The 17,762-nt window shown below is 42.6% G+C and overlaps 1 long non-coding RNA gene across 1 annotated transcript in view; it reads left to right on the forward strand.

Annotated features, from left to right (window-relative positions):
- The first annotated feature begins 14,585 nt into the window (after positions 1-14,585).
- The window catches only part of LOC308611045, a 415,592-nt gene continuing 412,415 nt past the window's right edge, over positions 14,586-17,762 (forward strand). Inside the window, exon 1 of the long non-coding RNA XR_014014762.1 lies at positions 14,586-14,869. This is a non-coding gene — a long non-coding RNA (uncharacterized lncRNA). The remainder of the gene's footprint in view (positions 14,870-17,762) is intronic.

Consider the following 17,762-nt stretch of genomic DNA (forward strand, 5'->3'; position numbering starts at 1 on the left):
AGCAGCTTTAATCCCAGCGCTAATGGTCAGTGGATATTCCAAATCATTACAGGCCTGTAAATGACACCTGCCCTGAAAACAAATCCTGGGGTCATATATCGACCAAAAAAGTCAAAAGACGTCCATATTTCAAAACGACAGTTTCAAGAGGCATATTTCACGCACATTAGTGTTCTGCTTCTTTTGCTTGCTTTCTTTCTTTGTTAAAAAAACGGGAATGGAAAAAGGCAACCCTCAGAATGGGCGAAAACGTTCACAAACGAATCAATGGACAAAGGTTTAATCTCCAATATATATAAACAGCTCATGCAGCTTAATATTAATAAAACAAACAACCCAATACAAAAATGGGCAGAAGATCTAAATAGACGTTTCTTCAAAGAAGACACAGAGATGGCCAAGACGCACATGACAAGCTGCTCAACATCACTAATTATTAGAGAAATGCAAACCAAAACTACAGTGAGGTAAGACCTCACACCTGTTAGAATCGGCATCATCAGATAATCTACAAACAACAAATTCTGGGGAGGGTGTGGACAAAAGGAACCCTCTTCCGCTATTGGTGGGAATGTAAATTGATACAGTCGCTATGGAGAACAGTATGGAGGTTCTTTTAAAAAACTAAAAAGAGAATTACCATAGGATCCAGCAATCCCACTTCTGGGCATTTACCCAGAGAAAACCATAAATCACAGAGACACATTCACCACAATGTTCATTGCAGCACTATTTACAATAGCCAGGTAATGGAAGCAACCTAAATGCCCACAGACAGACGAATGGATAAAGATGTGGTACATATATAAAATGGAATATTACTCAGCTATAAAAAGGAATGAAACTGGGTCATTTGTAGAGAAGTTGATGGATCTAGAGACTGTCATACAGAGTGAAGTAAGTCAGAAAGAGAAAAACAAATATTGTATATTAATGCCTATATGTGGAACCTAGAAAAATGGTACAGATGAACTGGTTTGCAGGGCAGAAATAGAGACACAGAGGTAGAGAACAAACGTATGGACACAAAGTGTGGGAAGCCATGGGGTGGTGGTGGTGGGATGAGTTGGGAGATTGGGATTGACCTGTATACATGTCTATGCATAAAATAGATAACTAATAATAACCTACTGTATAAAAAAATAAATAAAATTAAATTTCAAAATTTTTAAAAATAAAATGTAAAAATAAAACAGAAAAAAGGTTCTTCCATTCACACTGATGTATTTATAAGAATGAATTATTTCCATGCTTATATCCATAAATACATAAAAGGGGAATAAAATCTAACTTGAAACAAAAAAGAAAAAAAAAGCTGAACCTAACAGTTATACAGAGGGAAACACAACCAAGGCACTTGCTCCAGTGGTAAACAATTCTGAAATCGGTCAGAGGTGGGGAATCATCCCCCATACAGCCAGCAGCCCCGCCCGCCCACGCAAGGAGCGTCCTTATTGCTAAGCTGTGGGACCGTGGCGAGGCCTCTGTGAGTAAACGTGAGCTGAGCCCCAGGCCAGCTGCTGCTGAACTGTTCCCACCCTTCCCAGGTGAAACACCTGAATATGTACAAGGGCTTGAAAGCCTAGAGGAACGGCCGTGGAGCCACACCAGCGACAGCACGCAGGCCAACTTGGTGCCTGCAGGTCAGCCAGGATGGTCCTGGCCACGGGCGCTCTTCTGGAAGCTTTCCATTGCCCTGCCTGAGATACCCCTCCTGTCCCGGCCCCCACTCCTTTTTTTCCTTCCTCACCTCAGCCCGGAGAGATATTCCAGTGGAAGTTATGGGTGACACATCCTCTTCTTTACAGGTGGCAGCCTGGCAACTCCTGCAGAAAGTCCAGCAGAGCCCCACTCACACCGGGCCACCCACAAAGCCGTGGACCCTCACACCCTCCCACCAGCACAGCCCCGAGACTGCTGACGGTGCAGAGAATATGGAGTCAGGCACAGCTGCAGGGGCTATTGCTGCCTGGAGTGCTGTTTATATTGACCTCAACACAGGCACACCTGGGGAGGGCTTGCCGGCAGGGTCAGGCTGCCCAGGTCAGCTAATCCTCAGCCCTCAGGGAATCACATTGCAGAAAATGGACCTCGCTAAGACAGAATATTCGCCAAGGAAAAAAAGGACACAATGCCATTTGCAGCACCGTAGATGAGTCTAGAGGTAATCACGTGACTTGGAGTAAGTCAGAAAGTGAAAGACACATATCATATCATATCACTTATAGGTGTTACCTATAAATTGATACCAGGGCAGATATTTCCACGGAGAAGGGCAATCACAGATTCATTAAACAAACTTATGGTTCACCAAAGGAAAGGTGTGAGGATTGAATTCATTACGATATTGGGGTTAACAGACATATACAAACACAGTAGACGTATATAATCACCAAAGACCTACGGAGTACCAAGAGAAGACTACTCAACATTCTGTCATAACGTACATGGGAAAAGGATCCCAGGAAGAACAGACATATGTATATGTGTAAAAGAACCACCTCTTGCACACCTACAACAAGCTAAACGGTGTACTCAAACTTGCTGCAATAAAAAATAAAAAATTAAATTAAAAACACGAACAAGAAGTAGTGAGACAAACTTGAGGGTCTTTCTCCTGGCACATTCCTTTCTACATTCCAATCTAGAAGGCGACTTCCATTGAGGCTCTGCTGCCCTAGTAACCAGATTTGGTAAGGGAGAACTGCTGCCACCTTGTGGCCTTTTCATACAACAGCAGGTTTAATCCCAGCGCTAATGGTCAGTGGATATTCCAAATCATTACAGGCCTGTAAATGACACCTGCCCTGAAAACAAATCCTGGGGTCATATATCGACCAAAAAATTCCAAAGACGTCCATATTTCAAAACGACAGTTTCAAGAGGCATATTTCACGCACATTAGTGTTCTGCTTCTTTTGCTTGCTTTCTTTCTTTGTTAAAAAAACGGGAATGGAAAAAGGCAACCCTCAGAATGGGCGAAAACATTCACAAACGAATCAATGGACAAAGGTTTAATCTCCAATATATATAAACAGCTCATGCAGCTTAATATTAATAAAACAAACAACCCAATACAAAAATGGGCAGAAGATCTAAATAGACGTTTCTTCAAAGAAGACACAGAGATGGCCAAGACGCACATGACAAGCTGCTCAACATCACTAATTATTAGAGAAATGCAAACCAAAACTACAATGAGGTAAGACCTCACACCTGTTACAATCGGCATCATCAGATAATCTACAAACAACAAATTCTGGGGAGGGTGTGGACAAAAGGAACCCTCTTCCGCTATTGGTGGGAATGTAAATTGATAGTCACTACGGAGAACAGTATGGAGGTTCCTTTAAAAAACTAAAAAGAGAATTACCATAGGATCCAGCAATCCCACTTCTGGGCATTTACCCAGAGAAAACCATAAATCACAGAGACACATTCAGCACAATGTTCATTGCAGCACTATTTACAATAGCCAGGTAATGGAAGCAACCTAAATGTCCACAGACAGACGAATGGATAAAGATGTGGTACATATATAAAATGGAATATTACTCAGCCATAAAAAGGAATGAAACTGGGTCATTTGTAGAGAAGTTGATGGATCTAGAGACTGTCATACAGAGTGAAGTAAGTCAGAAAGAGAAAAACAAATATTGTATATTAATGCCTATATGTGGAACCTAGAAAAATGGTACAGATGAACTGGTTTGCAGGGCAGAAATAGAGACACAGAGGTAGAGAACAAACGTATGGACACAAAGTGGGGGAAGCCATGGCGTGGTGGTGGTGGGATGAGTTGGGAGATTGGGATTGACCTGTATACATGTCTATGCATAAAATAGATAACTATTAATAACCTACTGTATAAAAAAATAAATAAAATTAAATTTCAAAAATTTTAAAAACAAAATGTAAAAATAAAACAGAAAAAATGTTCTTCCATTCACACTGATGTATTTATGAGAATGAATTATTTCCATGCTTATATCCATAAATACATAAAAGAGGAATAAAATCTAACTTGAACCAAAAAAGAAAAAAAAACTGAACCTAACAGTTATACAGAGGAAAACACTACCAAGGCACTTGCTCCAGTGGTAAACAATTCTGAAATTGGTCAGAGGTGGGGAATCATCTCCCATAGAGCCAGCAGCCCCGCCCGCCCACGCAAGGAGCGTCCTTATTGCAAAGCTGTGGGACCGTGGCGAGGCCTCTGTGAGTAAACGTGAGCTGAGCCCCAGGCCAGCTGCTGCTGAACTGTTCCCACCCTTCCCAGGTGAAACACCTGAATATGTACAAGGGCTTGAAAGCCTAGAGGAAGGGCCGTGGAGCCACACCAGCGACAGCACGCAGGCCAACTTGGTGCCTGCAGGGCAGCCAGGATGGTCCTGGCCACGGGCGCTCTTCTGGAAGCTTTCCATTTCCCTGCCTGAGATACCCCTCCTGTCCCGGCCCCCACTCCTTTTTTTCCTTCCTCACCTCAGCCTGCAGAGATATTCCAGTGGAAGTTATGGGTGACACATCCTCTTCTTTACAGGTGGCAGCCTGGCAACTCCTGCAGAAAGTCCAGCAGAGCCCCACTCACACCGGGCCACCCACAAAGCCGTGGACCCTCACACCCTCCCACCAGCACAGCCCCGAGACTGCTCACGGGGCAGAGAATATGGAGTCAGGCACAGCTGCAGGGGCTATTGCTGCCTGGAGTGCTGTTTATATTGACCTCAACCCAGGCACACCTGGGGAGGGCTTGCCGGCAGGGTCAGGCTGCCCAGGTCAGCTAATCCTCAGCCCTCAGGGAATCACATTGCAGAAAATGGACCTCGCTAAGACAGAATATTCGCCAAGGAAAAAAAGGACACAATGCCATTTGCAGCACCGTAGATGAGTCTAGAGGTAATCACGTGACTTGGAGTAAGTCAGAAAGTGAAAGACACATATCATATCATATCACTTATAGGTGTTACCTATAAATTGATACCAGGGCAGATATTTCCACGGAGAAGGGCAATCACAGATTCATTAAACAAACTTATGGTTCACCAAAGGAAAGGTGTGAGGATTGAATTCATTACGATATTGGGGTTAACAGACATATACAAACACAGTAGACGTATATAATCACCAAAGACCTACGGAGTACCAAGAGAAGACTACTCAACATTCTGTCATAACGTACATGGGAAAAGGATCCCAGGAAGAACAGGCATATGTATATGTGTAAAAGAACCACCTCTTGCACACCTACAACAAGCTAAACGTTGTACTCAAACTTGCTGTAATAAAAAATAAAAAATTAAATTAAAAACACGAAAAAGAAGTAGTGAGACAAACTTGAGGGGCTTTCTCCTGGCACATTCCGTTCTACATTCCAAACTAGAACGCGAGTTCCATTGAGGCTCTGCTGCCCTAGTAACCAGATTTGGTAAGGGAGAACTGCTGCCACCTTGTGGCCGTTTCACACAACAGCAGCTTTAATCCCAGCGCTAATGGTCAGTGGATATTCCAAATCATTACAGGCCTGTAAATGACACCTGCCCTGAAAACAAATCCTGGGGTCATATATCGACCAAAAAAGTCAAAAGACGTCCATATTTCAAAACGACAGTTTCAAGAGGCATATTTCACGCACATTAGTGTTCTGCTTCTTTTGCTTGCTTTCTTTCTTTGTTAAAAAAACGGGAATGGAAAAAGGCAACCCTCAGAATGGGCGAAAACGTTCACAAACGAATCAATGGACAAAGGTTTAATCTCCAATATATATAAACAGCTCATGCAGCTTAATATTAATAAAACAAACAACCCAATACAAAAATGGGCAGAAGATCTAAATAGACGTTTCTTCAAAGAAGACACAGAGATGGCCAAGACGCACATGACAAGCTGCTCAACATCACTAATTATTAGAGAAATGCAAACCAAAACTACAGTGAGGTAAGACCTCACACCTGTTAGAATCGGCATCATCAGATAATCTACAAACAACAAATTCTGGGGAGGGTGTGGACAAAAGGAACCCTCTTCCGCTATTGGTGGGAATGTAAATTGATAGTCACTACGGAGAACAGTATGGAGGTTCCTTTAAAAAACTAAAAAGAGAATTACCATAGGATCCAGCAATCCCACTTCTGGGCATTTACCCAGAGAAAACCATAAATCACAGAGACACATTCAGCACAATGTTCATTGCAGCACTATTTACAATAGCCAGGTAATGGAAGCAACCTAAATGTCCACAGACAGACGAATGGATAAAGATGTGGTACATATATAAAATGGAATATTACTCAGCCATAAAAAGGAATGAAACTGGGTCATTTGTAGAGAAGTTGATGGATCTAGAGACTGTCATACAGAGTGAAGTAAGTCAGAAAGAGAAAAACAAATATTGTATATTAATGCCTATATGTGGAACCTAGAAAAATGGTACAGATGAACTGGTTTGCAGGGCAGAAATAGAGACACAGAGGTAGAGAACAAACGTATGGACACAAAGTGGGGGAAGCCATGGCGTGGTGGTGGTGGGATGAGTTGGGAGATTGGGATTGACCTGTATACATGTCTATGCATAAAATAGATAACTATTAATAACCTACTGTATAAAAAAATAAATAAAATTAAATTTCAAAAATTTTAAAAACAAAATGTAAAAATAAAACAGAAAAAATGTTCTTCCATTCACACTGATGTATTTATGAGAATGAATTATTTCCATGCTTATATCCATAAATACATAAAAGAGGAATAAAATCTAACTTGAACCAAAAAAGAAAAAAAAACTGAACCTAACAGTTATACAGAGGAAAACACTACCAAGGCACTTGCTCCAGTGGTAAACAATTCTGAAATTGGTCAGAGGTGGGGAATCATCTCCCATAGAGCCAGCAGCCCCGCCCGCCCACGCAAGGAGCGTCCTTATTGCAAAGCTGTGGGACCGTGGCGAGGCCTCTGTGAGTAAACGTGAGCTGAGCCCCAGGCCAGCTGCTGCTGAACTGTTCCCACCCTTCCCAGGTGAAACACCTGAATATGTACAAGGGCTTGAAAGCCTAGAGGAAGGGCCGTGGAGCCACACCAGCGACAGCACGCAGGCCAACTTGGTGCCTGCAGGGCAGCCAGGATGGTCCTGGCCACGGGCGCTCTTCTGGAAGCTTTCCATTTCCCTGCCTGAGATACCCCTCCTGTCCCGGCCCCCACTCCTTTTTTTCCTTCCTCACCTCAGCCTGCAGAGATATTCCAGTGGAAGTTATGGGTGACACATCCTCTTCTTTACAGGTGGCAGCCTGGCAACTCCTGCAGAAAGTCCAGCAGAGCCCCACTCACACCGGGCCACCCACAAAGCCGTGGACCCTCACACCCTCCCACCAGCACAGCCCCGAGACTGCTCACGGGGCAGAGAATATGGAGTCAGGCACAGCTGCAGGGGCTATTGCTGCCTGGAGTGCTGTTTATATTGACCTCAACCCAGGCACACCTGGGGAGGGCTTGCCGGCAGGGTCAGGCTGCCCAGGTCAGCTAATCCTCAGCCCTCAGGGAATCACATTGCAGAAAATGGACCTCGCTAAGACAGAATATTCGCCAAGGAAAAAAAGGACACAATGCCATTTGCAGCACCGTAGATGAGTCTAGAGGTAATCACGTGACTTGGAGTAAGTCAGAAAGTGAAAGACACATATCATATCATATCACTTATAGGTGTTACCTATAAATTGATACCAGGGCAGATATTTCCACGGAGAAGGGCAATCACAGATTCATTAAACAAACTTATGGTTCACCAAAGGAAAGGTGTGAGGATTGAATTCATTACGATATTGGGGTTAACAGACATATACAAACACAGTAGACGTATATAATCACCAAAGACCTACGGAGTACCAAGAGAAGACTACTCAACATTCTGTCATAACGTACATGGGAAAAGGATCCCAGGAAGAACAGGCATATGTATATGTGTAAAAGAACCACCTCTTGCACACCTACAACAAGCTAAACGTTGTACTCAAACTTGCTGTAATAAAAAATAAAAAATTAAATTAAAAACACGAAAAAGAAGTAGTGAGACAAACTTGAGGGGCTTTCTCCTGGCACATTCCGTTCTACATTCCAAACTAGAACGCGAGTTCCATTGAGGCTCTGCTGCCCTAGTAACCAGATTTGGTAAGGGAGAACTGCTGCCACCTTGTGGCCGTTTCACACAACAGCAGCTTTAATCCCAGCGCTAATGGTCAGTGGATATTCCAAATCATTACAGGCCTGTAAATGACACCTGCCCTGAAAACAAATCCTGGGGTCATATATCGACCAAAAAAGTCAAAAGACGTCCATATTTCAAAACGACAGTTTCAAGAGGCATATTTCACGCACATTAGTGTTCTGCTTCTTTTGCTTGCTTTCTTTCTTTGTTAAAAAAACGGGAATGGAAAAAGGCAACCCTCAGAATGGGCGAAAACGTTCACAAACGAATCAATGGACAAAGGTTTAATCTCCAATATATATAAACAGCTCATGCAGCTTAATATTAATAAAACAAACAACCCAATACAAAAATGGGCAGAAGATCTAAATAGACGTTTCTTCAAAGAAGACACAGAGATGGCCAAGACGCACATGACAAGCTGCTCAACATCACTAATTATTAGAGAAATGCAAACCAAAACTACAGTGAGGTAAGACCTCACACCTGTTAGAATCGGCATCATCAGATAATCTACAAACAACAAATTCTGGGGAGGGTGTGGACAAAAGGAACCCTCTTCCGCTATTGGTGGGAATGTAAATTGATACAGTCGCTATGGAGAACAGTATGGAGGTTCTTTTAAAAAACTAAAAAGAGAATTACCATAGGATCCAGCAATCCCACTTCTGGGCATTTACCCAGAGAAAACCATAAATCACAGAGACACATTCACCACAATGTTCATTGCAGCACTATTTACAATAGCCAGGTAATGGAAGCAACCTAAATGCCCACAGACAGACGAATGGATAAAGATGTGGTACATATATAAAATGGAATATTACTCAGCTATAAAAAGGAATGAAACTGGGTCATTTGTAGAGAAGTTGATGGATCTAGAGACTGTCATACAGAGTGAAGTAAGTCAGAAAGAGAAAAACAAATATTGTATATTAATGCCTATATGTGGAACCTAGAAAAATGGTACAGATGAACTGGTTTGCAGGGCAGAAATAGAGACACAGAGGTAGAGAACAAACGTATGGACACAAAGTGTGGGAAGCCATGGGGTGGTGGTGGTGGGATGAGTTGGGAGATTGGGATTGACCTGTATACATGTCTATGCATAAAATAGATAACTAATAATAACCTACTGTATAAAAAAATAAATAAAATTAAATTTCAAAATTTTTAAAAATAAAATGTAAAAATAAAACAGAAAAAAGGTTCTTCCATTCACACTGATGTATTTATAAGAATGAATTATTTCCATGCTTATATCCATAAATACATAAAAGGGGAATAAAATCTAACTTGAAACAAAAAAGAAAAAAAAAGCTGAACCTAACAGTTATACAGAGGGAAACACAACCAAGGCACTTGCTCCAGTGGTAAACAATTCTGAAATCGGTCAGAGGTGGGGAATCATCCCCCATACAGCCAGCAGCCCCGCCCGCCCACGCAAGGAGCGTCCTTATTGCTAAGCTGTGGGACCGTGGCGAGGCCTCTGTGAGTAAACGTGAGCTGAGCCCCAGGCCAGCTGCTGCTGAACTGTTCCCACCCTTCCCAGGTGAAACACCTGAATATGTACAAGGGCTTGAAAGCCTAGAGGAACGGCCGTGGAGCCACACCAGCGACAGCACGCAGGCCAACTTGGTGCCTGCAGGTCAGCCAGGATGGTCCTGGCCACGGGCGCTCTTCTGGAAGCTTTCCATTGCCCTGCCTGAGATACCCCTCCTGTCCCGGCCCCCACTCCTTTTTTTCCTTCCTCACCTCAGCCCGGAGAGATATTCCAGTGGAAGTTATGGGTGACACATCCTCTTCTTTACAGGTGGCAGCCTGGCAACTCCTGCAGAAAGTCCAGCAGAGCCCCACTCACACCGGGCCACCCACAAAGCCGTGGACCCTCACACCCTCCCACCAGCACAGCCCCGAGACTGCTGACGGTGCAGAGAATATGGAGTCAGGCACAGCTGCAGGGGCTATTGCTGCCTGGAGTGCTGTTTATATTGACCTCAACACAGGCACACCTGGGGAGGGCTTGCCGGCAGGGTCAGGCTGCCCAGGTCAGCTAATCCTCAGCCCTCAGGGAATCACATTGCAGAAAATGGACCTCGCTAAGACAGAATATTCGCCAAGGAAAAAAAGGACACAATGCCATTTGCAGCACCGTAGATGAGTCTAGAGGTAATCACGTGACTTGGAGTAAGTCAGAAAGTGAAAGACACATATCATATCATATCACTTATAGGTGTTACCTATAAATTGATACCAGGGCAGATATTTCCACGGAGAAGGGCAATCACAGATTCATTAAACAAACTTATGGTTCACCAAAGGAAAGGTGTGAGGATTGAATTCATTACGATATTGGGGTTAACAGACATATACAAACACAGTAGACGTATATAATCACCAAAGACCTACGGAGTACCAAGAGAAGACTACTCAACATTCTGTCATAACGTACATGGGAAAAGGATCCCAGGAAGAACAGACATATGTATATGTGTAAAAGAACCACCTCTTGCACACCTACAACAAGCTAAACGGTGTACTCAAACTTGCTGCAATAAAAAATAAAAAATTAAATTAAAAACACGAACAAGAAGTAGTGAGACAAACTTGAGGGTCTTTCTCCTGGCACATTCCTTTCTACATTCCAATCTAGAAGGCGACTTCCATTGAGGCTCTGCTGCCCTAGTAACCAGATTTGGTAAGGGAGAACTGCTGCCACCTTGTGGCCTTTTCATACAACAGCAGGTTTAATCCCAGCGCTAATGGTCAGTGGATATTCCAAATCATTACAGGCCTGTAAATGACACCTGCCCTGAAAACAAATCCTGGGGTCATATATCGACCAAAAAATTCCAAAGACGTCCATATTTCAAAACGACAGTTTCAAGAGGCATATTTCACGCACATTAGTGTTCTGCTTCTTTTGCTTGCTTTCTTTCTTTGTTAAAAAAACGGGAATGGAAAAAGGCAACCCTCAGAATGGGCGAAAACATTCACAAACGAATCAATGGACAAAGGTTTAATCTCCAATATATATAAACAGCTCATGCAGCTTAATATTAATAAAACAAACAACCCAATACAAAAATGGGCAGAAGATCTAAATAGACGTTTCTTCAAAGAAGACACAGAGATGGCCAAGACGCACATGACAAGCTGCTCAACATCACTAATTATTAGAGAAATGCAAACCAAAACTACAATGAGGTAAGACCTCACACCTGTTACAATCGGCATCATCAGATAATCTACAAACAACAAATTCTGGGGAGGGTGTGGACAAAAGGAACCCTCTTCCGCTATTGGTGGGAATGTAAATTGATAGTCACTACGGAGAACAGTATGGAGGTTCCTTTAAAAAACTAAAAAGAGAATTACCATAGGATCCAGCAATCCCACTTCTGGGCATTTACCCAGAGAAAACCATAAATCACAGAGACACATTCAGCACAATGTTCATTGCAGCACTATTTACAATAGCCAGGTAATGGAAGCAACCTAAATGTCCACAGACAGACGAATGGATAAAGATGTGGTACATATATAAAATGGAATATTACTCAGCCATAAAAAGGAATGAAACTGGGTCATTTGTAGAGAAGTTGATGGATCTAGAGACTGTCATACAGAGTGAAGTAAGTCAGAAAGAGAAAAACAAATATTGTATATTAATGCCTATATGTGGAACCTAGAAAAATGGTACAGATGAACTGGTTTGCAGGGCAGAAATAGAGACACAGAGGTAGAGAACAAACGTATGGACACAAAGTGGGGGAAGCCATGGCGTGGTGGTGGTGGGATGAGTTGGGAGATTGGGATTGACCTGTATACATGTCTATGCATAAAATAGATAACTATTAATAACCTACTGTATAAAAAAATAAATAAAATTAAATTTCAAAAATTTTAAAAACAAAATGTAAAAATAAAACAGAAAAAATGTTCTTCCATTCACACTGATGTATTTATGAGAATGAATTATTTCCATGCTTATATCCATAAATACATAAAAGAGGAATAAAATCTAACTTGAACCAAAAAAGAAAAAAAAACTGAACCTAACAGTTATACAGAGGAAAACACTACCAAGGCACTTGCTCCAGTGGTAAACAATTCTGAAATTGGTCAGAGGTGGGGAATCATCTCCCATAGAGCCAGCAGCCCCGCCCGCCCACGCAAGGAGCGTCCTTATTGCAAAGCTGTGGGACCGTGGCGAGGCCTCTGTGAGTAAACGTGAGCTGAGCCCCAGGCCAGCTGCTGCTGAACTGTTCCCACCCTTCCCAGGTGAAACACCTGAATATGTACAAGGGCTTGAAAGCCTAGAGGAAGGGCCGTGGAGCCACACCAGCGACAGCACGCAGGCCAACTTGGTGCCTGCAGGGCAGCCAGGATGGTCCTGGCCACGGGCGCTCTTCTGGAAGCTTTCCATTTCCCTGCCTGAGATACCCCTCCTGTCCCGGCCCCCACTCCTTTTTTTCCTTCCTCACCTCAGCCTGCAGAGATATTCCAGTGGAAGTTATGGGTGACACATCCTCTTCTTTACAGGTGGCAGCCTGGCAACTCCTGCAGAAAGTCCAGCAGAGCCCCACTCACACCGGGCCACCCACAAAGCCGTGGACCCTCACACCCTCCCACCAGCACAGCCCCGAGACTGCTCACGGGGCAGAGAATATGGAGTCAGGCACAGCTGCAGGGGCTATTGCTGCCTGGAGTGCTGTTTATATTGACCTCAACCCAGGCACACCTGGGGAGGGCTTGCCGGCAGGGTCAGGCTGCCCAGGTCAGCTAATCCTCAGCCCTCAGGGAATCACATTGCAGAAAATGGACCTCGCTAAGACAGAATATTCGCCAAGGAAAAAAAGGACACAATGCCATTTGCAGCACCGTAGATGAGTCTAGAGGTAATCACGTGACTTGGAGTAAGTCAGAAAGTGAAAGACACATATCATATCATATCACTTATAGGTGTTACCTATAAATTGCTACCAGGGCAGATATTTCCACGGAGAAGGGCAATCACAGATTCATTAAACAAACTTATGGTTCACCAAAGGAAAGGTGTGAGGATTGAATTCATTACGATATTGGGGTTAACAGACATATACAAACACAGTAGACGTATATAATCACCAAAGACCTACGGAGTACCAAGAGAAGACTACTCAACATTCTGTCATAACGTACATGGGAAAAGGATCCCAGGAAGAACAGACATATGTATATGTGTAAAAGAACCACCTCTTGCACACCTACAACAAGCTAAACGTTGTACTCAAACTTGCTGCAATAAAAAATAAAAAAATTAAATTAAAAACACGAACAAGAAGTAGTGAGGCAAACTAGAGGGTCTTTCTCCTGGCACATTCCTTTCTACATTCCAATCTAGAAGGGGACTTCCATTGAGGCTCTGCTGCCCTAGTAACCAGATTTGGTAAGGGAGAACTGCTGCCACCTTGTGGCCTTTTCATACAACAGCAGGTTTAATCCCAGCGCTAATGGTCAGTGGATATTCCAAATCATTACAGGCCTGTAAATGACACCTGCCCTGAAAACAAATCCTGGGGTCATATATCGACCAAAAAAGTCAAAAGACGTCCATATTTCAAAACGACAGTTTCAAGAGGCATATTTCACGCACATTAGTGTTCTGCTTCTTTTGCTTGCTTTCTTTCTTTGTTAAAAAAACGGGAATGGAAAAAGGCAACCCTCAGAATGGGCGAAAACGTTCACAAACGAATCAATGGACAAAGGTTTAATCTCCAATATATATAAACAGCTCATGCAGCTTAATATGAATAAAACAAACAACCCAATACAAAAATGGGCAGAAGATCTAAATAGACGTTTCTTCAAAGAAGACACAGAGATGGCCAAGACGCACATGACAAGCTGCTCAACATCACTAATTATTAGAGAAATGCAAACCAAAACTACAATGAGGTAAGACCTCACACCTGTTACAATCGGCATCATCAGATAATCTACAAACAACAAATTCTGGGGAGGGTGTGGACAAAAGGAACCCTCTTCCGCTATTGGTGGGAATGTAAATTGATAGTCACTATGGAGAACAGTATGGAGGTTCCTTTAAAAAACTAAAAAGAGAATTACCATAGGATCCAGCAATCCCACTTCTGGGCATTTACCCAGAGAAAACCATAAATCACAGAGACACATTCACCACAATGTTCATTGCAGCACTATTTACAATAGCCAGGTAATGGAAGCAACCTAAATGCCCACAGACAGACGAATGGATAAAGATGTGGTACATATATAAAATGGAATATTACTCAGCCATAAAAAGGAATGAAACTGGGTCATTTGTAGAGAAGTTGATGGATCTAGAGACTGTCATACAGAGTGAAGTAAGTCAGAAAGAGAAAAACAAATATTGTATATTAATGCCTATATGTGGAACCTAGAAAAATGGTACAGATGAACTGGTTTGCAGGGCAGAAATAGAGACACAGAGGTAGAGAACAAACGTATGGACACAAAGTGGGGGAAGCCATGGGGTGGTGGTGGTGGGATGAGTTGGGAGATTGGGATTGACCTGTATACATGTCTATGCATAAAATAGATAACTAATAATAACCTACTGTATAAAAAAATAAATAAAATTAAATTTCAAAATTTTAAAAAAATAAAATGTAAAAATAAAACAGAAAAAAAGTTCTTCCATTCACACTGATGTATTTATAAGAATGAATTATTTCCATGCTTATATCCATAAATACATAAAAGGGGAATAAAATCTAACTTGAACCAAAAAAGAAAAAAAAAAGCTGAACCTAACAGTTATACAGAGGGAAACACAACCAAGGCACTTTCTCCAGTGGTAAACAATTCTGAAATTGGTCAGAGGTGGGGAATCATCCCCCATACAGCCAGCAGCCCCGCCCGCCCACGCAAGGAGCGTCCTTATTGCTAAGCTGTGGGACCGTGGCGAGGCCTCTGTGAGTAAACGTGAGCTGAGCCCCAGGCCAGCTGCTGCTGAACTGTTCCCACCCTTCCCAGGTGAAACACCTGAATATGTACAAGGGCTTGAAAGCCTAGAGGAAGGGCCGTGGAGCCACACCAGCGACAGCACGCAGGCCAACTTGGTGCCTGCAGGTCAGCCAGGATGGTCCTGGCCACGGGCGCTCTTCTGGAAGCTTTCCATTGCCCTGCCTGAGATACCCCTCCTGTCCCGGCCCCCACTCCTTTTTTTCCTTCCTCACCTCAGCCCGGAGAGATATTCCAGTGGAAGTTATGGGTGACACATCCTCTTCTTTACAGGTGGCAGCCTGGCAACTCCTGCAGAAAGTCCAGCAGAGCCCCACTCACATCGGGCCACCCACAAAGCCGTGGACCCTCACACCCTCCCACCAGCACAGCCCCGAGACTGCTGACGGGGCAGAGAATATGGAGTCAGGCACAGCTGCAGGGGCTATTGCTGCCTGGAGTGCTGTTTATATTGACCTCAACCCAGGCACACCTGGGGAGGGCTTTCCGGCAGGGTCAGGCTGCCCAGGTCAGCTAATCCTCAGCCCTCAGGGAATCACATTGCAGAAAATGGACCTCGCTAAGACAGAATATTCGCCAAGGAAAAAAAGGACACAATGCCATTTGCAGCACCGTAGATGAGTCTAGAGGTAATCACGTGACTTGGAGTAAGTCAGAAGGTGAAAGACACATATCATATCATATCACTTATAGGTGTTACCTATAAATTGATACCAGGGCAGATATTTCCACGGAGAAGGGCAATCACAGATTCATTAAACAAACTTATGGTTCACCAAAGGAAAGGTGTGAGGATTGAATTCATTACGATATTGGGGTTAACAGACATATACAAACACAGTAGACGTATATAATCACCAAAGACCTACGGAGTACCAAGAGAAGACTACTCAACATTCTGTCATAACGTACATGGGAAAAGGATCCCAGGAAGAACAGACATATGTATATGTGTAAAAGAACCACCTCTTGCACACCTACAACAAGCTAAACGTTGTACTCAAACTTGCTGCAATAAAAAATAAAAAATTAAATTAAAAACACGAACAAGAAGTAGTGAGACAAACTAGAGGGTCTTTCTCCTGGCACATTCCTTTCTACATTCCAGTCTAGAAGGCGACTTCCATTGAGGCTCTGCTGCCCTAGTAACCAGATTTGGTAAGGGAGAACTGCTGCCACCTTGTGGCCTTTTCATACAACAGCAGGTTTAATCCCAGCGCTAATGGTCAGTGGATATTCCAAATCATTACAGGCCTGTAAATGACACCTGCCCTGAAATCAAATCCTGGGGTCATATATCGACCAAAAAATTCCAAAGACGTCCATATTTCAAAACGACAGTTTCAAGAGGCATATTTCACGCACATTAGTGTTCTGCTTCTTTTGCTTGCTTTCTTTCTTTGTTAAAAAAACGAGAATGGAAAAAGGCAACCCTCAGAATGGGCGAAAACATTCACAAACGAATCAATGGACAAAGGTTTAATCTCCAATATATATAAACAGCTCATGCAGCTTAATATTAATAAAACAAACAACCCAATACAAAAATGGGCAGAAGATCTAAATAGACGTTTCTTCAAAGAAGACACAGAGATGGCCAAGACGCACATGACAAGCTGCTCAACATCACTAATTATTAGAGAAATGCAAACCAAAACTACAATGAGGTAAGACCTCACACCTGTTACAATCGGCATCATCAGATAATCTACAAACAACAAATTCTGGGGAGGGTGTGGACAAAAGGAACCCTCTTCCGCTATTGGTGGGAATGTAAATTGATACAGTCACTATGGAGAACAGTATGGAGGTTCCTTTAAAAAACTGAAAAGAGAATTACCATAGGATCCAGCAATCCCACTTCTGGGCATTTACCCAGAGAAAACCATAAATCACAGAGACACATTCACCACAATGTTCATTGCAGCACTATTTACAATAGCCAGGTAATGGAAGCAACCTAAATGCCCACAGACAGACGAATGGATAAAGATGTGGTACATATATAAAATGGAATATTACTCAGCCATAAAAAGGAATGAAACTGGGTCATTTGTAGAGAAGTTGATGGATCTAGAGACTGTCATACAGAGTGAAGTAAGTCAGAAAGTGAAAAACAAATATTGTATATTAATGCCTATATGTGGAACCTAGAAAAATGGTACAGATGAACTGGTTTGCAGGGCAGAAATAGAGACACAGAGGTAGAGAACAAACGTATGGACACAAAGTGGGGGAAGCCATGGGGTGGTGGTGGTGGGATGAGTTGGGAGATTGGGATTGACCTGTATACATGTCTATGCATAAAATAGATAACTAATAATAACCTACTGTATAAAAAAATAAATAAAATTAAATTTCAAAATTTTTAAAAATGAAATGTAAAAATAAAACAGAAAAAAAGTTCTTCCATTCACACTGATGTATTTATAAGAATGAATTATTTCCATGCTTATATCCATAAATACATAAAAGGGGAATAAAATCTAACTTGAACCAAAAAAGAAAAAAAAAAGCTGAACCTAACAGTTATACAGAGGGAAACACAACCAAGGCACTT

This window comes from Mesoplodon bidens, assembly GCF_964165515.1.
Source record: "Mesoplodon bidens genome assembly, contig: HAP1_SCAFFOLD_136, whole genome shotgun sequence".
In the NCBI taxonomy this organism is placed as follows: Eukaryota; Metazoa; Chordata; class Mammalia; order Artiodactyla; family Ziphiidae; genus Mesoplodon; species Mesoplodon bidens.